The sequence below is a fragment of the Hippopotamus amphibius genome, chromosome 8, assembly GCF_030028045.1.
Source record: "Hippopotamus amphibius kiboko isolate mHipAmp2 chromosome 8, mHipAmp2.hap2, whole genome shotgun sequence".
Taxonomy (NCBI): Eukaryota; Metazoa; Chordata; class Mammalia; order Artiodactyla; family Hippopotamidae; genus Hippopotamus; species Hippopotamus amphibius.
Window position 1 is genome coordinate 126,582,027 of NC_080193.1, and position 21,462 is coordinate 126,603,488.

General features: G+C 37.4%; 1 protein-coding gene across 2 annotated transcripts in view; it reads left to right on the forward strand.

Annotated features, from left to right (window-relative positions):
* Window positions 1–21,462, forward strand: part of ATF2 (activating transcription factor 2) — an 87,493-nt gene continuing 66,031 nt past the window's right edge. For both annotated transcript variants that reach the window (XR_009055019.1, XM_057744333.1), the window contains exons 1-2: window positions 1–144; window positions 18,210–18,308. The gene's annotated coding sequence lies outside the window, so the exon portion shown is untranslated. The remainder of the gene's footprint in view (window positions 145–18,209; window positions 18,309–21,462) is intronic.

The following is a 21,462-nucleotide window of genomic DNA, read 5'->3' on the forward strand; positions in this document are numbered from 1 at the left end:
TCTCGCGAGAGAGGACGGAAGCCTGTGGGAGCCCGTGGCCTTTAAAGTGCTGTTCAGCCCTTTCCTCCGGGGGTAGTTTGTAAACACCGCGGAGCTCGGGCCTCGCCAGCGATCGAGAGAAGCATGAACTAGTGACCTGGAAAGGTGAGTAGTGATGAGGAGAGGGCCGCAGGACAGGAGACTGTAGGGATACGGAGAAAGAAGGCACTAACATGGCGACGTCGCTCACCATAGTCCCCACCCCTCGCTTCCCATCACCTCGGGCGCTCCTGCCTCGGCGCCTAGCCCTTGGGGCGGCTGTGGCTGTGCTGCAGCCTTAGCGGCCCGCGCGGTGTCGGCTTCGGGAGCCGGGCGGGCCCGGCCGGCTCGTTAGGTAACTGGCATTTGTTGTTCCGGCCCCTCCCCGCTCGCGCGCTTTCCTAACGAGGAGGAAAAAGGAATAACGGCTCCTCTTAGACCCCTCCCCCTGATAGATCGTCCCCTTCTCTGGTCAGTTCAGAGATCCCTGGGGCACACGTCGGATTCACCGAGGGCGCACAGAGACCCCTGTCCAGTCCTTGGATTGAACAGGAAGAGGGCCGGCTCCGGTCTCCCCACTCAGTGGTTGGGGACTGTGCGTGAGGGTGGCGGGGGAAAGGATCAGGAGGTGCAGCTGAAAATAGGGTCAGGGTCTCTGGCTGTGGTGGAACAAATGGTATGGAGAACCTGGGAGCTGGAAGTCTCGGCTTTTTCTGTCCTTTCTGCCCCTTCACACTCCCGCCACCCCCCACTTTTTCCTGATGGGGCGGGGCTGAGGTGCGGGTGCAGATCGAGTCTGGTATTTTCCCCCGTTTTTTTTTTTTTTTACCTTCCTGGGTGGACTGCGGAGGTTCTGTGGGGAAAAAACCTGTGCTTTTTAAAAAAAAAAATTTTTTTTATTGGTGCTCTGGGGACCAGGGCCGAGTGTGTGTGCGTGTGTGTTCTCTGTTTTCTGGTTGAACTCAGGCTAGGAGGAGGGAGAGGATGGAAGAGATGGGGACTGTTTTTGTGCCCTTAGGTGGTATAAAATTGTCTTTGCGCCCTTAGGTGGTATAAAATTGTCTTTGCTTAATGAAGTTTTAAAACTGGTCAGGCCAAGAGCAAAACTACTGTGAATATGATGAAGTAAAAGGGGTTACTCCTAATGGACCTTAGGCCTATTGACTAATCCCTAAATTATTATGTGAAAGTTACAATTTCTTAGGAATTTTAAATTTTGGAGACAGTAACAGTAAATAAATTTAATGTATATATTTGGAATCCGAACAAAAACTTCCTCTCAGCACATTTTTTTTTTTTGGTCTTTTCTGAAGAAACTTATAACCACTGTCAGTAATAGTCTTTCTAGGCATAATCTTAAAGCCCGTATCCCTGGTCTTTTGTACCAGGACTATGAAGGTGAGAAGCTTGTGAAGAAGTCATCCCAGCAGGGTTAAGTGCCCTGAAAGACAAATACAATAGCAATTCTATTTTGTAAGTAAATTTGTTTCACTCACTTCAAAAATCCACTGTAAACATTGTTTTCAAAACTTCAAGAACATCATGGTAAAGTTTGTTCAAAAATAGAAATGCCCTTCACATCAAGAAACAAAAAAGTTCTTGGATCTTTAAGGCCTTGGATAATTGAATCCTAATCTTGGTAATACAATCTGTAAAAATATTACAAATTTATAGTGTTGTGTATGCTGCTTTCCTAATACATGTTTAATCTTGTTCTGAGAGGATGCTACTGCCATTAAGTTTTTAATTATTTAAAATACAATATTGTGGTAATTTAGAACAGGTGTTTGTTTTTTTTTTTTTTTTTTTTTAATTTTTATTTTTTTTTGGCACACGGGCTTAGTTGCTCCGCGGCATGTGGGATCTTCCTGGAGCTGGGATCGAACTCTTGACCTCTAGCATTGGCAGGTGGATTCTTAACCACTGCGCCACCTAGGAAGCCCAGGTGTTTGTTTTTTAATTGACAGTAAGGAAGGAGCTCTCAGGGACTTCATTTGTGTGTTTTCAGGGTACATAATGCCTTCTGTAGATCTGATTGTATTTTCTAGAAGTTCTTTTTAAAACACCTTATTAGAATGTTTTTTTCATATTTGGGGCATGATGTTATGTACTAAATATGTAACCCAGAAGTTCCTGCATTTACATTTTTTACTTGGAATATTCGTTTCATATTTTTAAACTAAGGTAACAGTAGAAATGATTGTGTCAGATGTTTAACATAATTTGGAGGGGTGCTTTTTATTGATATTCAGGATTTAGAAGCTATATGAGTATCATTTTTAAAAAAGATATGCTCTACATCAAACTTCTCCTACCTATAATTAGCATTAACTCTCAAGAAATCATCTACATTTTTTTTCTACCTAAGTTTTTGTATTTTGGAAAAGTTGGGGTTTAATGATTTGTATGTCCTCTGCTGGTAAATTGTCAGGGCATGTTAGATCAATCCCACCATACATGCTGTTTCCATTCATTTTTGTCCTCAAGCTCTTTATTCCAATATGAAATAAGATTATAAGCTGATACTTGTTCTCTTTGATAGCCTTATTATAATGTCCTTAGAGAATGTAAAGTAGTTGAAGTCTCCCTATTTAAAACCAAATTTTCACCAGAATCTCTCATTTAAAACCCAATGAGTACCAATTTATTTTTAAAAAATTCATACATGAAGTACTTGTTAGGCTAGTCTCTAAAATGTACAGTAAATAAAACAGATTTGCATTGTTATAGTCAGTAGCTTAAGTAAATATATTTCTGTTTTTATCCTGTACTCACAACTATTTCTTGAGTCTAAGAACTCATCTAAAATTCTGCATGTTCTTTTAATGAGGTAGTAGTAATAGTATTCACCTGTTCATATGTAGGGGACAATCCCACAAAACATTATTTCTGTTAAAGTTAAAAAGTTAGTGTAAGGTATAGTTTCAAAGAAATTTAAGGAAGTTTGTGGGTCTTTAAGGCCAACAATAATTGGATTTTACATATATTATTATAACTATATGTCATAATTATAGATGCATAAATATTTATTATATATCTTACTTTCATTTATTCTTTTTAAAACCTTGAAACTGGTATGTTCATTTACATTTTTAAGTATGTGTAGTGATGCTTTTTTCCTCTTCTTGGCATTTTGGTAGTTGCAGTAATTAAAAACATTTTGTGCAACAAGAAACGATGTAAATAAACAAAATGCTTTGGGGGCTAGGCCTGGTTCACCCACATCTGCATTCTGTATCTTAACAAAGATAGTGATTCTCAATCATTTTTTTTCTGTCGTAATACCCAAGGAATAGAAAGCACTCCCAACAGTAATAGTAGCTTGTTACTGGAGGGACTTTCAACAAGATTAAAGAAAGACAAGGTGGGAATGATTGTAATTGGCAAAAGCCAGTTGTAAATTACCAAGTGTATTTTGGTTATCTTGGTATTAAATAGTTACCCTCACCTATAATATAGCCTTAAGTTTATAAATATGTTCCCTAAATGTTCTTTAGTTTGCCTAACTGAACCTAAATCTTTGTCATTCCAATTTTATCGGTTTTTCTCTAATTCTTTTTTTGGGTTAGTGCATTTCCTTTTATTTATTGAACACCTGTTAGAATAGTGTTCTTGTTACCAGAAATCAGTTTTGCCGTACTAACAGTGAGTTGTGTTCACTATTTTTGTTATCTTCTAATTTGTACATATACATTATAGTTTTTATAGAATTATAAGGTCATATAGTTTTTTAAATTTTATTTTTATAGCTTTAGCATTTTCTCATGTTATCTAACCTTTGTAATAGTAATATTTAATGGTTACGTGGTAGTTTACCAAATGGCTATTAAAATTTCCTCAATTTTAAATGTCCAACAGGAAAATAATTTTCACTTTCTGCCTGTTTTAACATTGAACTAAGCATCTCTGTGCACGTATCTTTTTTCTTATTTTGAATTGTTTCTGTAGGATACCAATCTCAAATGAGATTACTAGGTCAGAGGATGTAAATATTTCTACAGTTGCCAAATTTTTGCTTCCCCAAAGAGTTGAGCAAGTTTACGCCGTCATCAGAGTGGTAATGCATCAACTTTATCATAATTTTACCAACTTTGGAGTTGTGCTTATTAAAAAAGTAGGATTACTTAGCTAGGAATTATTGATGGGAGTAAGCTGCATTATTTAGGAGTTTTATTTAGCGGACTATATCAGTCTAGTTATTTGTCTGCCAGTGGTCTGTGTGCTGGGACAGATATTGTATATTTAGTATTTTCTGTCATTTCACTGACTTTAATTCTTGTAAACATTACTGGAACTTTTGACATCCTAGTAACAATAATCTTTAAATTTTATGCAATTTTACATATTTTACACATTGGATGTCTTATGCTAGTTTGTTTTAATATAAGAGCTTCTTTCCGAACTATGTAATTCTGAGTTATTAACATTCATAATGACATTTATTCCATATAGGTAACTGTTCAAATAAAGAATGTGTGTTGACTGCATTTTTGTTTCCTCAGTATTATCTTCTGGCTCATTGTAAGTATATAATCAATATTTTAGAGTAGTTACTAATCAAGTTGTCATGAGTCTACCACTTCTTATCTGTGTCACCTTGGGCAAATAATATAACTTCTCTGTACCTCAGTTTCCTTGTCTTTGAAGATGATACTTAACTCATAGCCTTGTGAACATTCAAATAATTAATGTATATACAGTGCTTGAAACAGCGTCAGGAACTTAATGAGTACTTAGTTTATGGTATGGTAATATTTATTGTTAAAGTTCATTCAAAAATAATAATTATCCATCACAGCCCCAAAAGGCATGCATGTGATGTGGCTTGAAGACAGTACAGCAGTCATCTATTTGGTAGCTTTTTGCAATTATGTTGAGTTTTCCCTAGGAACTCATAATATGTGGTGGAACGTGTTGGGTTGGCCAAAAAGATTGTTTGGGCTTTTATAACATATTATGGAAAAACCCAAACAATCTTTTTGGCCAACCAAGTACTACCTTAGAATTTTCATAAACACATGTGAGGAAATAGCTTGTATTTTTTGTTCCATATACACCCCTTCTTCCCAATTGAGACTTTTTCTATATAAAGCTCATGCAGTATAGGATATCCACATTTTGAGATGATAAAACTGTAGTACTGTGATTTCCATGCAATCCAATTATCATTTTCTTCTGCTCCACCAATCCCACTATAAACATTTCAATGAGACCTTTCATTTCTTCCTCTCCATAGTGGAAGAGATGATTAAATTAAAACATCACACTTCTAATGTTTGCTCTTTTTACTAAATTTCTTTACTAAATATTTAATGTAAGTATAGCATCATTTCTCAATCACAGTGATGAGAGTCACTGGTATCTTTTATCATTTGTAAGATTTTAATGATTGTTGAAGTATGGGTGTTGGGTTGAGGGTTACTTCTGAGGTAATATTTCTTTCATTTAATTGAGTTTTGACATACTTTGCATGGTGTGGGGGCAGATAATGGAGTGTTGTAATGGGAATTGTACATAATCTATATCTTATTTGTGCCCTCTTCATAATGAGAAATTATTATTGATGTACTCCTAAGCAGTGATTATGAATTATTATAATTCTTGGTGAGCTGTGAATTTCTATTCTTCTTACTTTTACAAAGATAAGTTTTTAGTGAGGAAAAGCAGTGATCAATAAGTACATTTTATATATCTACCTTGAGCAAAAATAATGACATGAATGTTATTTCATATAACTGATATGATTACCAAGTCTAAAATGATGTTATTAGTAAAAACTTGCATTAGCACTCTTCATATTCATAATCATTAATCTGTAAGTTCCTTATATTTATATATTTCTAATGTTTTTCTGTTGTAATTTTAAACTATAAAACAAGAACTTGCTTATCTTACATCACCTAGGAATTAGAGGTCTGGGAATAATCAAGACACTTGAAAAATGAAGTTTGACTTAAAAATTGGATTACTGATATTTTTATTAAAGGATATTTTGAGATATTGGGCTGATTTCACTGTTCACATACAGTCATCCCTTGGTATCTGTAGGGGTTTGGTTCCAGGACCCCCTGCAGAAACCAAAATCCATTGATGCTCAAGTCGCTTATATAAAATAGCATTGTATTTGCATATAACCTAAGTACGTCTTCCCATATTCTTTAAATCATCTCTACATTACTTATGATACCTAATACAGTATAAATGCTATGTAAATAGTTGCCAGGTAGGAGGCAAATACAAGATCTGCTTTTTGGAACTTTCTGGAATTTCTTCCCCCCCAAATATTTTTGATCCAAGGTTGGTTGAACCTGGAGGGCCAACTGCACTCATAATGTACTTTCATGAATACAATATTGAGAAAAGTCTGTGATGCTCTTCATGTATCCCATCAACTTTGAGGAATTTCATCAAAACTTTGGTATACTCTTGGGAGTTGTGATATGTGTGAAGAACATCTGTCATGTCTGCTGTGAGTGGGGAACAATTAAAAATTGCTGCTTTCCTCTTTAAAGCTGAGCTTTTATTTTTCTCACCTCATTACATTGATGAACTAAACATTATGTACCAAATAACCTTACAGGATAACATCAAATTCATGGGTTAAAGGTTAATGTAAAAATTTTCTGTCTAAAAGTTAAACTATAGTTCCCAGCTTCTGGCTTTAAAAATAAAGAAGGAGGAAAAAGATGGCGGCAAAGTAGAGGGACGTGCAATGCATCCCTCTCCACAGATGCATTGGGAATGCACCGAAGGATGCAATAATTCCCACAGAGAACCAGCTGAACACCAGCAGACGGCCTTGGACACCAGAAAGGACTGCAAGGAGCCTGACATAACCGGTAGGGAGGCATCTACGAGGGCTCAAAGAGGGTGAAGCGGCGGAGCTGTGGCAGACGGGAGGGAGTGAGAAACATACGGAGGGTCCGCAGCGCAGCTCAGCGTTCCTGGACCGAGACGTCGATCCACAGCTAAACAGAGGGTCTGGGAGCGGGAGTGTGGGAACCGGAGAGCTGGTTCAGGGTGAGAAACACTGTTGCCAGTAAGGTGACGGACCGAGAGGACAGGAGGGAAGAGGTCCACCAGCGAGGAGTGCCTGCCCCTGAGAGCTGCCTGGCCATGATGGTGGCTAGAGGCTGCAGGCTCACGGGCGGGGCGGGGGAGGAGCTGCGCGCATAGCCTCTCTCTCTGCAAAAGGCAGTGGAGAGACGCCCTGTGGGCCACCTAAGGCACTCAGGGATAACAAGCACCCTCAGGCACTTGGGCGGGGCTAGATTAAAACCCCTTGTAACGCCCGGCAGCAGGGAGGCTGCCAAGAAAAAACAACAACAACAACAATAACAACAACAACAACAAAACCCGAGAGAGGCCCAACTCTAAGACTTTCTGTTTACGCCTGAGCCACCAGCGTCCCTCTGCAACAGGCACCTCCAAGCCCGACTGAAACAACAGTGTGCCACTGCTCACTCACTCCCAGGAGAAGGAGCCACTATTGTACCCTCTCCCTCCCGACACACCAATGCTTACAGACGAACAATAAAGGAGCCTCTGCTGGTCACAGAATAATGCAAAAAAACCCAAGGCGAGGAGAAGGACACTTACAGCTGAGACTCTAAGGAAACAGAAATATTCGTATCAATTCCTATTGAACTGGTCCATTCTCGGATCAGTTCTGGATTTTTTTTTTTTTTTTTTCTTTTTCTCTCTTATTTTTTTTTTTCCTCTCCTTTTTTTTTCTTTATTAAATACGATCTTAGCCCTAAGGGATCTACAAGTTTTATAACATAATTTTTAATGATATTTTTTATTCTTTTTTTTTTTTTTTGCCTTTTTATATACTTCTATATCTAGCTAAGTTTTTGGTAGTGCAGACAATATATCTCTCATACTTTCCTTTCATCCCTATCTTTTATACATTTCTATTCCTTTCTTTTTCTTTGCATATTTCCAACCACACTATGCTCTTCTGTTCCCCTTTCTTCCAGCCATTTTATTTTATCTTAACATACTTATAAGCAACACTATCGATCTGCTCAGACTCCTTGCTCTATTCTCCAGATGACGCACCGCCTTGATATTTAATATTAGGTTTTTGTCTTTATCTTAGTTCTTAGTACAGTTGTCTAATTACATTCTGAGAATCTCCATTCTCTGTGTTGGTACTCTGGCTCTTTTCTATATTTGATCCTAGCTTACAGAATCTCCCTGGATTGATGTTTGTATGTGTAAGGTGTTATTTGTTTGTTTGTTTGCTTTTGCTTTTGTCTGTGATTTGTTCTGTTTCAGTTGTCAATTTCTGTTGGGTTTCTCTTTGAATATCTGATAGCACACTGGGGTTCTGTCAGGTCTTTCTAGAGCCTTATGTCCTAACGGATTCAGTAATTGTGTGTCTTATACATGTATGTGTTTCCTAGACTTAATATTTGTTTAATCCAATACTTGGACATTAGTCTGAGGCTTGGACAGTCTTCTATAAACACCTCTATCGCCAGGACAAGCAACCTCAAAAGTTTGGACAACCATGAGGAAACAAAGAAACACCATGCAGGCAAAGGAGCAGGAAAAAAACCCACAAGACCAAATAAATGAGGAAGAAATAGGAAAAATGCCTGAAAAAGAATTTAGAGTAATGATAGTAAAAATGATACAAAATCTCGATAACAAAATAAAGTACAAGAAACAGTTCATAAGAACTCAGAAAAACAAACAGCAATGGATAACAAAATAACTGAAATTAAAAATACTCTAGATGCTATAACCAGCAGAATGACTGAGGCAGAAGAACGAATAAGTGAGTTGGAAGATAGAATGGGGGAAATAAACGCCACAGAGCAGGAAAAAGAAAAAAGAATAAAAAGACTAGAAGACAGTCTCAGAGACCTCAGTGATAACATTAAGCGTACCAACATTCGAATTATAGGCATCCCAGAAGAAGAAGAAAACAAGAAAGGGTCTGAGAAAATATTTGAAGAGGTTATAGTGGAAAACTTCCCCAACATGGAAAAGGAAATAATTAACCAAGTCCAAGAAGTAGAGAGAGTCCCATACAAAATAAACCCAAGGAGAAATACACCAAGGCACATATTAATCAAACTAATGACAATTAAACACAAAGAAAAAATATTAAAAGCAGCAAGAGAAAAGTAACAAACAATATATAAGGGAAAACCCATAAGGATAACAGCTGACCTTTCTACAGAAACTCTGCAGGACAGAAGGGAATGGCAGGATATACTGAAAGTCCTGAAAGAGAAAAACCTACAGCCAAGAATACTTTACCCAGCAAGAATCTCATTCAGATTTGAGGGAGAAATCAAAAGCTTCACAGACAAGCAAAAGTTAAGAGAATTCAGCACCACCAAACCAGCCTTACAACAAGTGCTAAAGGAACTTCTCTAAGTAGGAAACACAAGAAAAGGAAAACACCTACAAATACAAACCCAAAACAATTAAGAAAATGGTCATTGGAACACACATGTCAATAATCACCTTAAATGTAAATGGATTAAATGCTCCAACCAAAAGACACAGACTGGTTGAATGGATACAAAAACAAGACCCTTCTATATGCTGCCTACAAGAAACCCACTTCAGACCAAGGGATACATACAGACTGAAAGTAAAGGGATGGGAAAAGATATTCCATGCAAATGGAAGTCAAAAGAAAGCTGGAGTAGCAATACTCATATCAGACAAATTAGACTTGAAAGTAAAGACTATTACAAGAGACAAGGAAGGGCACTACATAATGATCAAGGGATCCATTCAAGAAAAACATATCACAATGGTAAATATCTATGCCCCCAATATAGGAGCACCTCAATACATAAGGCAAATGCTAACAGCTATAAAAGGGGACATCGACAGTAACACAATTATAGTGGGAGACTTGAACACCCCACTTACATCAATGGACAGATCATCCAAACAGAAAATAAATAAAGACACACAAGCTTTAAATGACACATTAGACCATCTCGACTTAAGTGATATTTATAGGACATTCCATCCAAAAACGACAGACTACATTTTCTTCTCAAGTGCACACGGAACATTCTCCAGGATAGATCAAATCCTGGGTCACAAATCAAACCTCAGCAAATTCAAGAAAATTGAAATCATATCAAGCATCTTCTCAGATCACAATGCCATGAGACTAGATATCAATTACAGGAAAAAAAACTGCAAAAAATAGAAACACATGGAGGCTAAACAATTCACTCTTAAACAACCAAGAAATCACTAAAGAAATCAAAGAGGAAATCAAAAAATATCTAGAAACAAATGACAATGAAAACACAACAACCCAAAACCTATGGGACACAGCAAAAGCAGTTCTAAGAGGAAAGTTTATAGCAATACAGTCCTACCTTAAGAAACAAAAAAATTATCGAATAAACAACCTAACCTTACACCTAAAACAACTAGAGAAAGAAGAACAAAGAAACCCCAAAGTGAGCAGAAGGAAAGAAATCATAAAGATCAGAGCAGAAATAAATGAAAAAGAAAGGAAGGAAACCATAGCAAAAATAAATAAAACTAAAAGCTGGTTCTTTGAGAAGATAAACAAAATTGATAAACCATTAGCCAGACTCATCAAGAAAAAAAGGGAGAAAATGCAAATCAACAGAATTAGAAATGAAAAAGAAGTAACAGCAGACACCTCAGAAATACAAAAGATCATGAGAGACTACTACAAGCAACTATATGCCAATCAATTGGATAACCTGGAAGAAATGGATACATTCTTAGAAAAATACAATCTTCCAAGACTGAACCAAGAAGAAATAGAAACCATGAACAGACCAATCACAAGTACGGAAATTGAGGCAGTGATTAAAAATCTCCCAACACACAAAAGCCCAGGACCAGATGGGTTCACAGGCGAATTCTGTCAAACATTTCGAGAAGAGCTAACACCTATCCTTCTCAAACTCTTCCAAAATATTGCAGAAGGCGGAACACTCCCAAACTCATTCTACGAGGCTACCATCACCCTGATAGCAAAACCAGGCAAAGATGTCACAAAAAAAGAAAACTATAGACCAATATCACTGATGAATATAGATGCAAAAATCCTCAACAAAATACTAGCTAACAGACTGCAACAGCACATTAAAAAACTCATACACCATGATCAAGTGGGGTTTATCCCTGGGATGCAAGGATTCTTCAATATACGCAAATCAATCAACGTGATACATCATATCAACAAATTGAAGGATAAAACCCATATGATCATCTCAATAGATGCAGAAAAAGCTTTTGACAAAGTTCAACATCCATTTATGATAAAAGCTCTCCTGAAAATGGGCATAGAAGGAAATTACCTCAACATAATAAAAGCCATATATGAAAAACCAAAAGCCAACATCATTCTCAATGGGGAAAAACTGGAAGAATTCCCTCTAAGAACAGGAACAAGACAAGGGTGTCCACTCTCACCGTTATTACTGAACATAGTTTTGGAAGTTTTAGCCACAGCAATCAGAGAAGAAAAAGAAATCAAAGGAATCCAAATTGGAAAAGAAGAAGTAAAATTGTCACTCTTTGCAGATGACATGATATTATATATAGAAAACCCTAAAGACTCTACCAGAAAACTGCTAGCACTAATTGATGAGTTTAGTAAAGTAGCAGGATACAAAATTAATGCACAGAAATCTATTGCATTCCTATACACTAACAACGGAAGAGCAGAAAGAGAAATTAAGGAAACTCTCCCATTCACCATTGCAACCAAAAGAATAAAGTACCTAGGAATAAACCTGCCTAAGGAGGCAAAAGATCTGTATGCAGAAAACTTTAAGACATTGCTGAAAGAAATCAAAGATGACACAAACAGATGGAGGGACATACCATGTTCCTGGATTGGAAGAATCAACATCGTGAAAATGACTGTACTACCCAAAGCAATTTACAGATTCAGTGCAATCCCGATCAAATTACCAATGGCATTTTTCACAGAACTAGAGCAAGAAATCTTACGATTTGTATGGAAACGCAAAAGACCCCGAATAGCCAAAGCAATCTTGAGAAGGAAAAATGGAGTTGGTGGAATCAGGCTTCCTGACTTCAAACTATACTACAAGGCCATAGTGACCAAGACAGTATGGTACTGGCACAAAAAGAGAAAGGAAGATCAATGGGATAGAATGGAGAACTCAGAAGTAAGCCCAAACACATATGGGCACCTTATCTTTGGCAAAGGAGGCACAAATATACAATGGAAAAAAGACAGCCTCTTCAATAAGGGGTGCTGGGAAAATTGGACAGCCACACGTAAAAGAATGAAATTAGAACACTTCCTAACACCACACACAAAAATAAACTCCAAATGGATTAAAGACCTACATGTAAGGCCAGACACTCTAAAACTCCTAGAGGAAAACATAGGCAGAACACTCTATGACATCCATCAAAGCAAGATCCTTTTTGACCCACCTCCCAGAATCATGGAAATAAAATCAAGAATAAACAAATGGGACCTCATGAAACTTAAAAGCTTTTGCACAGCGAAAGAAACCATAAACAAGACTAAAAGGCAACCCTCAGAATGGGAAAAAATAATTGCCAATGAAGCAACTGACAAAGGATTAACCTCCAAAATATACAAGCAGCTCATGAAGCTGAATACCAAAAAAGCAAATAACCCAATCCACAAATGGGCAGAAGACCTAAATAGACATTTCTCCAAAGAAGACATACAGATGGCCAACAAACACATGAAAAGGTGCTCAATATCACTAATCATCAGAGAAATGCAAGTCAAAGCCACAATGAGGTATCACCTCACACCGATCAGAATGGCCATCATCACAAAATCTGGAAACAACAAATGTTGGAGAGGGTGTGGAGAAAAGGGAACTCTCCTGCACTGTTGGTAGGAATGTAAATTGGTACAGAGACTATGGAAAACAATTTGGAGGTTCCTTAAAAAACTACAAATAGAACTACCATATGATCCAGTAATCCCACTACTGGGCATATACCCAGAGAAAACCATAATCCCAAAAGAAACTTGTACCATAACGTTTATTGCAGCACTATTTACAATAGCCAGGACATGGAAGCAACCTAAATGCCCATCAACAAATGAGTGGATACAGAAGATGTGGCATATATATACAATGGAATATTACTCAGCTATAAAAAGGGATGAGATGGAGCTATATGTAATGAGGTGGATAGAACTACAGTCTGTCATACAGAGTGAAGTAAGTCAGAAAGAGAAGGACAAATATTGTATGCTAACTCACATATACGGAATCTAAAAATGGTACTGATGAACTCAGTGACAAGAACAAGGACGCAGATACAGAGAATGGACTGGAGAACTCGAGGTTTGGGAGGGGGTGGGGGGTGAAGGGGAAGCTGAGACGAAGCGAGAGAGTAGCACAGACATATATATACTACCAACTGTAAAATAGTCAGTGGGAAGTTGTATAACAAAGGGAGTCCAACTCGAGGATGGAAGATGCCTTAGAGGACTGGGGCAGGGAGGGTGGGGTGACTCGAGGGGGGGGGGGAGTTAAGGAAGGGAGGGAATACGGGGATATGTGTATAAAAACAGATGATTGAACTTGGTGTACCCCCAAAAAAATAATAAAGAAAAATAAATAAAGAAGGTAGTAAGATTAAGTATTAGGAAAATGTACATTTAAAGTCAAAATAGAGTAAAACTTCTAATAAACTGAATAGGTACTGTATGAGTGCCATGCACTGTACTTGATATATTTTACATATACATTATTGTTTTCATATTATTTTTGACAAACCTGAAACTAATATATTTTTTCTTACTGGAGAGGATTGTAGTGAAATCATACCATTTAAATTTTTCTTAATTTAATAACTCAAAGATACTTCAACCTTGAAAGGGGAATGAAGTCCTACTAGCTTATAGCTACAGGTTTTCAACTTCTTAGGTTTATGTTTGTTATTATGACCATATTCCTGTGCCCAGTGTGAGCTCTAGGATCATTTCTTGGCATTTTGTGGTGCTTACCAAGATAATGAGAAGGAAATTAGAGCACAGAGAAAACTCTGAGTCTGTGAGGTTCCTTGGGCTGCAAACCTATCCCTCCGAGTACCTTAGCGTTTTTGCTTACTTTATTAATTTTCTGTTCCTGCATCACAATTTACCACATACTTTTTATGATGATAAAGCAACCCAAATTTATCTCAAAATTTTTGTTTGTCAGAAGTCTAGGTGGGCTCAGCTGGGCCCTCTATTTAGAGTCTTACAAAGCCAAAATCAGTATGTTGGCAGAGCTGCTTTTTTTTTTTTTTTTTTTTTTTGCAGTCTCTGAGGAAGAATCCACTTCCCAGTTCATTTGGATTGTTGACTGCATGCAGTTGTAAGACCAAGGTCCCTCTTTCCCTTCTGTCAGCCAGGCCTGGTCTTCATTCATAGAAGCTGAAATGCTTTCAGTGCTGCCCCCTCTGGTAATGGCAGGTAAAGTCTCTCTCATGCTTATCTCTGACTTCTACTGCCAAAATCTCTCTGACAGAGAAACTTCTCCACTCTTACTGGCTCATGTGATTAGATTGGCCCATCTGGATAACCGAGGGTCATCTTACTGTTTTGGAATCTGTGATCCTTCTTTTTGTCTGCAAAGTCCATTTTGCTATGTAAACATAGCCTGTTTATAGATTCCAGGGATTGGGGTGTGGACATCTTTGGGGGGCCTTTCTGCCTAGTACACTCATATATATACTCCTGAAAAGAAATTTGATAAACTGTGTACTCTTGCACATTTCTAAGTTGATTCCTAAAATTTTTCTTCATAAGTTTAAATAGTTGAAAAAAGTGTAATTTCTGTCTTTTCAAGACATTGACACCATTCTTTTATAAGTACATTTGATCCTTGAACAACATGGGTTTGAACTGTGTGGGTCCACTTATATGTAGATTTTTTTCAGTAGTAAGTACAGCAGTACTACACCACCTGCCGTTAGTTTAATCAGTAGGAGCAGGACTGCAAAAATGGAGTATCCACAGATACAGAGGACTGCCGATAAGTTACACTCAGGTTTTGAACTGTGAGGAGGATTGGTACCCTGAGTTGTTCAAGGGTCAGCTGTGATCCTTAGTGATTTGATACTCATTGTTTTAAAACACAAACTTGAAAAAAAAAAAAACTTGAATGAATTCACCTTTAACATTTGGGCATTTTTTGTTGTTTCTTTTTCTTGTTGAACTTACTTTATAATTCAAAGTAATTTTATTTGAATCCAATGTATTTTAATGTTTTAAACTATTTTGATCACCTAATCCCACTTCTCTGCAATAAATATAAATTGAACTTTTCAAAGTTTCCTATTGATTTCCTCTTTGCTTTGTTTTCATGAAGCTCACTCTCAGGACAGTGCATTTTTGGACAGTATTTTGAGAATAGAAGAAGCAATCATTAAATGAAATGGTTTTTATTACTGTCATCATACTGTACAACATATCTGAACTCAGAACATTCCTCAACACAAGGCAAAACACCATTCTTAAAGCAACACTTTGCTTTAGCAGCAGTATTTATAGGACAGGGAAAGACAAGCCTGAGGTTTAATGGTGCCTTGATTAATGGAGGCTTTAGGACACTCATTTTAAATTAGCCCTTTGTTTTGTTCCATGGAGGTTTTTACCATCTAGGGCAATGCATTGTAATAAGACTTGGTATGGCTAAGAGGTATGGGTTTCTTTTGAAATGTGGAAGAATGAGGGCTTTGCGAAAGTAGGCAGATTATTTTTAGGAAAGCAAACATCAGGAAGTTGAAGATACAGAAATTGATTTTCTTAAAACTTACCTCACTCAGGAGTCCCTTGGAAAGTCTTAGTGTACCTTCAGTAATACATACACATGTCTGAACATTGATACCTTGAAAGTCTGTTCCCCACCTGCCTAGTTCTGTCCTCCCACAAGGCCAGAAATCAGCTTCCCTCTACTATGCAGGATTGTCCTTGAGTAGACTCTACTGAGTTCATGTCCAAGAGAGAATTCCTTTCTCACACTGATGTCTACCTTTTGGGCCCTGTTTCTTGGCATGATTTCTCTTTCCAGAATGCTTGCCATTAGCAGTGTTTGCCCCCTTTAGCAGAGATCCTACCCCTTACCCAGCCATTGATTATATCCAAATATAAGAAATACATATACAATAGCTACGGTAGGGTAGTAGTAGTAAAGGAGAGGTTCCTTACATCTGTTTCCTTCAAGTTACAAACAAACAAAAAAAAAACCTTATTTTTAATGTCTTTTAAAGTCTGGATGATTAGTTTAACATTGCATGCATAAAACATGAGCTGTATATGCCAGGCACAGCTGGCTAGCTTAATGCTGTTGCTTTTTGCTTGCAGTGAGGACCGGAAGTCTGTCTTGCTGTTGTCTAGAGTGTAAGTTCTTGGCCTTTTGTAAACAACTGCTGAGCTAAGAACACAAATACTCCATAGGAAAATCTGAAGCCATACTTAAACATTTCTCTGAAAGAAACAATTTGCAGAAATTTCTCTTTACCTGGAAGATGTGAACCTTTAAGGTATCCCACAGAGCTATTTGTCCTTTGAATTTCTGCTCCATTCATAGTCCCCAGTCTACATTTGTCTAGCTAAATATCCTGTTCTGGTCCCTTTTCCTTTAAGGAACAGTCTGTATATAAAACAGGATTTTGTTGCCAACTTTGAAATTAGAGTCCTTACAGCTTTTGGTATTTGCATCAAAAATTTTAAATGTATTAAGGCTGTTTTGGCCAACCTTGTTCAAGGTAAAGTGCAATCCTTCTTTTCAACAGTCTGTGCAGTAAGGAAATCTCCAAGTTCATGCTTGGCCCTCATGTGTGGGAGCTCAGCCCTCAAACAATGGTAGGGGAGAGTTGACTTTCCCTTTAACATCTTGCTCCTGGGATCACTGCCTTTTCCTAGTGCAATTGGTAATGGCCTTCTGCCAAGTTCTTACCCAATCTCACCTTAGGCATTCCATTATTTATGTAATGGTCCTATGTGTAATCATTCCTAAGTTTTGTGGACTGCCTAGTGAGTTTATCCTCCCAAACTACAACTATTTAGATTGTTTCTTTACTCTTGTATTGTTATTCTGGTCTTCAGATATTTTTCCTTCTTACTCTGTCACCTACAGATTGGTCTTGCATATTTAGAGAAGTCCTTACTAACATTGGTCTTGCTCCTTGGCCACTGGCAGGAGTTTCTGCTTTTGAAAGCTCCCTTCAATGGACTGATAAGGCGTATCTACAAGGTATCCAACCATCTTAGCATTTTAGAATAAGCTGAGTATGATGGCAGAAACAACTAATTGTTCACCAATATTCATTCTCTTCTTTTTCCTTATTATAGAAGCTCCAGTTTTTTTTCTAAGCATATGGTGAAATAATGTATTTCCCAGCTTCCCTGCTAGCTATGGCCATGTGATTTAAGTTCTGGCCATGATAGAAGTTTCCTGTAAGATTTCTGAAAAGTGTCCTTAGAGGAGGGCTACCGCTCATCTCCCCATTTTCCTTCCTGTCATCTGATATGATGTCTAGACCTTGAGCAGTTATTTTAAACCATGAAGGGGATGCCATATGTTGAGGATGGCAAAACAACAGAATAGAAGGAGCCTGGGTTCCTAATGATCATGATTCTGGACTGCCTGTGTTCATGTGAGAGAAACAGACTTTTGACTCATTTAAGTCTTTGTTAGTTTGAGTTTTCTCACAGCTGAACCTAATCCTAACTGATACCAGATATAAAAAGGTCAGCTTGTTTCCAAATAAGAAGCACATAAACTGTTGTGTGAAGTACACTGATACAAGAACTATTAATCTCCACTCTTAAGAATTTTGATGCTCAGATTCAGCACTGCCATTTCATTTCAGCTATGACTGCCTCTCCCTTCTGTTATATTAAAAAGTTTTATTTTTCTCTTTTCACCAAGATTCCATTGCCATGCTTCCATCCTTGAAACTGGTACACTTCTGATAGATGGCAGTGTGCCATGAGTTATGGGAGGCCACAGGATAAACAATTTCCTGGAGTGTTAAAGATTTTGGAGGGAACCTTAATTTTTATATTAAAAAATAATGGAATGGAAGGCAAAATTCACGTGCATTTTAAAATATAAAATAAACATTTACAAATTTTTGTAGTGGAGCTATTTAGATCTTCCAGAGTAATGAGTTTGCTCTTTTCTGCCTCTCCTTTGCCCTAGGGATACTTAGATGGAAACTTGAAGTGCTGCTTACTTGATTAGAGCTGAGGGATTCCTGGCAGCAGAGTAAATAAAGCTCATGGCCCACCAGCTAGAAAGGTAAGAAATTTTAAGTTTTTACGGCAGAAACGGTCTTTTATTTTGTGTTTGTCTCCCAGATATTATTAGAGTCAAGAAGTGTTTCCAGACAGTAGCCCTCAGAATGGTATTGTCTTCCCTTATTTATAGTGTTTAGTAAAAAAAATTCTGAGATGCAGAAAATTTGGAAATGTCCTTTTGGAGCTGCAGTGGATATCAGCATATAAAAGCACAGTGAAGACTACATAAAAGTACGTAATTTTGTTTAACCCAGAGGGTCCTAAACTTGTCTGACTAGGGAGCCCTCTATAGCAAAGGGTCCCAATATGAAAGTCCCAACTCTCCTAGGATTCTACAAGGATAGTAACAGGAATTAATCCTTGAGATATTTCTGTATTTCAAAAATGTTTTGGACAGAAAGTCCTACCCTCTTGCATGTGCTCAATAAATATTTGTTGACCGAATGACTAAGTAAATGTGACACCCGAATTTTAGGGTAGGAGGATAATGGATGGAGGAAGATCAGAGGTGAATGGTATTATCTAAGAAGGGAACAGGTGAGTGAGAAGTAAGGGCACTCTGGGCTGAGAGAGGGGGCCTATTAAAAGTCTGCATAACTTACAACCAAGAGATCGAGGTATCACAAGATTGGGGTGGGTGGCAGAGGTCAGTCCATGCAAGGGTCTGCAGACACTGTTAAGGATTAGAGAGCTTATCATAAGAGCATTTTTTCCCGTAACTTGTCCTTTCCTCTCATTTTAACTGGCACTGCTTGATTATAAACCATCCTTCTCTTTCCTGAATCTAGTAGTAACTTGTACTGGTTTTCTTATGCATAGTGTTACTCTCACTAATCCATCCTCCACACTTCTATTAGTGATGTTGCAAAAATGCCCCTTTGAATATTTAATTCACCTATTTAAAGTCTTTCCATTTTTTACAGCAGGGTTAAGCAAACTTTTTCTTTAAAGAGCCACATAGTAAGATTTTAGGCTTTATGGGGGTCATATATAGTTTCTGTTGCATCTTCTTCCCTACTCCCCAACCTTTTAAAAAATTTAAAAACTTTCTTAGCTTGACGTTTTGGCAGTGGGCCATAGTTTATAACCTCAGGGTGGAGGTGGGATGGGGGAGTGAGGTTGGACTTCAAACTCCTTGCTGGGGTATTAAATGCTCTTCAAGATTTGTTTCCCTCTCTTCCCTTCAACCATATATCCCCTACTTTAGCCATCAGAAGTTGTTAGAGATCCTTCAGTGTACTCTGCTTTCTTGTTCTTCTGCATGCTGTCTCCTCTGCCCTAAACATCATCTCTTCTTCTTTGAGAAGACTAAGCCCAGGCATTACTTCCTTCAGTACCCTTCCCAGCCCTCCCTCCAGGGTTGGCTAGGTACTTGTCTTAGTTAGGGGGTGGAAAATCAGATAAATTCAACTTAAAAAAAAAAAAAAAAAAGCTTATACTCAGGATGCGGAAGATTCACACATGACCCAATCACAGAAACTTCTTTCCTTCATCTTTGCTGTGGTTTCTTATCCCTGTTTTTCTGTGCCTACTCCATTCTGGCTTTCATTAATTTCTTATAAGTATGAACGTGACGGAAAATATCTGGCAGTCCTGAGTCTGATTTTTTTTTTTTAATATACTTTTGCTGAAGAGGTAATCTGATTGGCTTAACTCGTTCAGGTGTCTCCCCTGGTTCACCTGAAACAGGTTTGTCAGGCGATAGAAATATAAGATTGCCCTTTGCTGGCAGTCTGGATCTGAGAGGAGACTATGGGTGCAGAGGGGAGATGACCAGCTCCAGTATACTCCTTATTACCCTGTGTTGCCATAGCACCTGTGTACATCTTTATTACCATATGTATATCACTGAATTAGTAGTATTGTTTTCACTTGTTTGTTTTCCTTACTAATCTGATTTTGAGGTTAGGGACCATCTCTCTTAATGTAGTCTTGGGTAAAAAATAGACAGTCAAATGTCTTCCAAATAAATGTCATAAAATAAATTCTTTGTATTAGAAATATTTGGGAATTCTGTACATTGTATATAACAATATTATCCATATTTTAGAAGTCTGCTTTGAAACTTGAATACATGCTTTAAATGTAAGAGGTTACAGCATTTGTAGTTCTGTAACTAACTAGATCAGTCAAATTCACATTTTAGAACCTAGTGATTTCTGAAATTAGTCACCAGAAATTATTTCATTTCCTTCCACCTCTATTTTCAAAGATTCATTTACTCACACTAGTTTCTGTAAAGTAAGCTGGTTTCCTTCTTACTTGTTTTTGATAAGAGTTGTAATAAGAGCAAATATTTTTATCAACTGCATCATTTGAATGATATAATTCAAAATGGCATGGGAATATTGATACTACAGCTGAAAGATTGTCTATCTTAACAGATTTAACCCACATTTCATATTTTAAACAAGGGAGTTGTCTATAGGAAAAATAATTGTCTCACATCACTCCTTGAGTCCTTATTCAGATACAGAAATTGTTCTACTATAGTATGATTCTGTTTGCTCTTAACCTTTTAGTACAGAACATAGTTTTTCTGTACTTTGACATTGCTCTCCTTTTTTTTTTCTTTTGGCCAAGCAGCATGACATGTAGGATCCTAGTTCCTTGAACAGGGATCCAACCTGTGCCCCTTGCATTGGGAGCGCAGAGTTTCAACCACTGGACCACCAGGGAAGTCCCTGTTCTTTGACATCTCATAACGTGAAAGTTATAAATTAGAAATACGTAGAGAATTGTTAGGGAATCTGTATATTTTAGTATTTTTCTCATAACTACTGCTAAAAACTACATAGTACTAATTATATAATGGTTATATAGTGAATTATTAAAGTACATGTTATTTATATAAAACTTAAACTCCGTCTGTAAGTTTTTCCTTTTTTATTTTTAATTTTTTTAGTTCAGAACCTTTTAAGAGTAAGTTGCTAGCGTGATGTCCCATTCTCCCAAATACTTTATTTTATACAATAAGACATTCTCCTCCAAAATCATAATACAACCATGAATATCAAGAAATTAACTTTGAAATATCGCTGCCATCTAATCTTCAGATTACATTAAAGTTTTGCTAGTTATTCCAGTAATGTCTGTCCTTTATAGCAAAAGGATTCAGTCTGGAATCTCATGTTGCAGTTAGTTATCATGTCTCA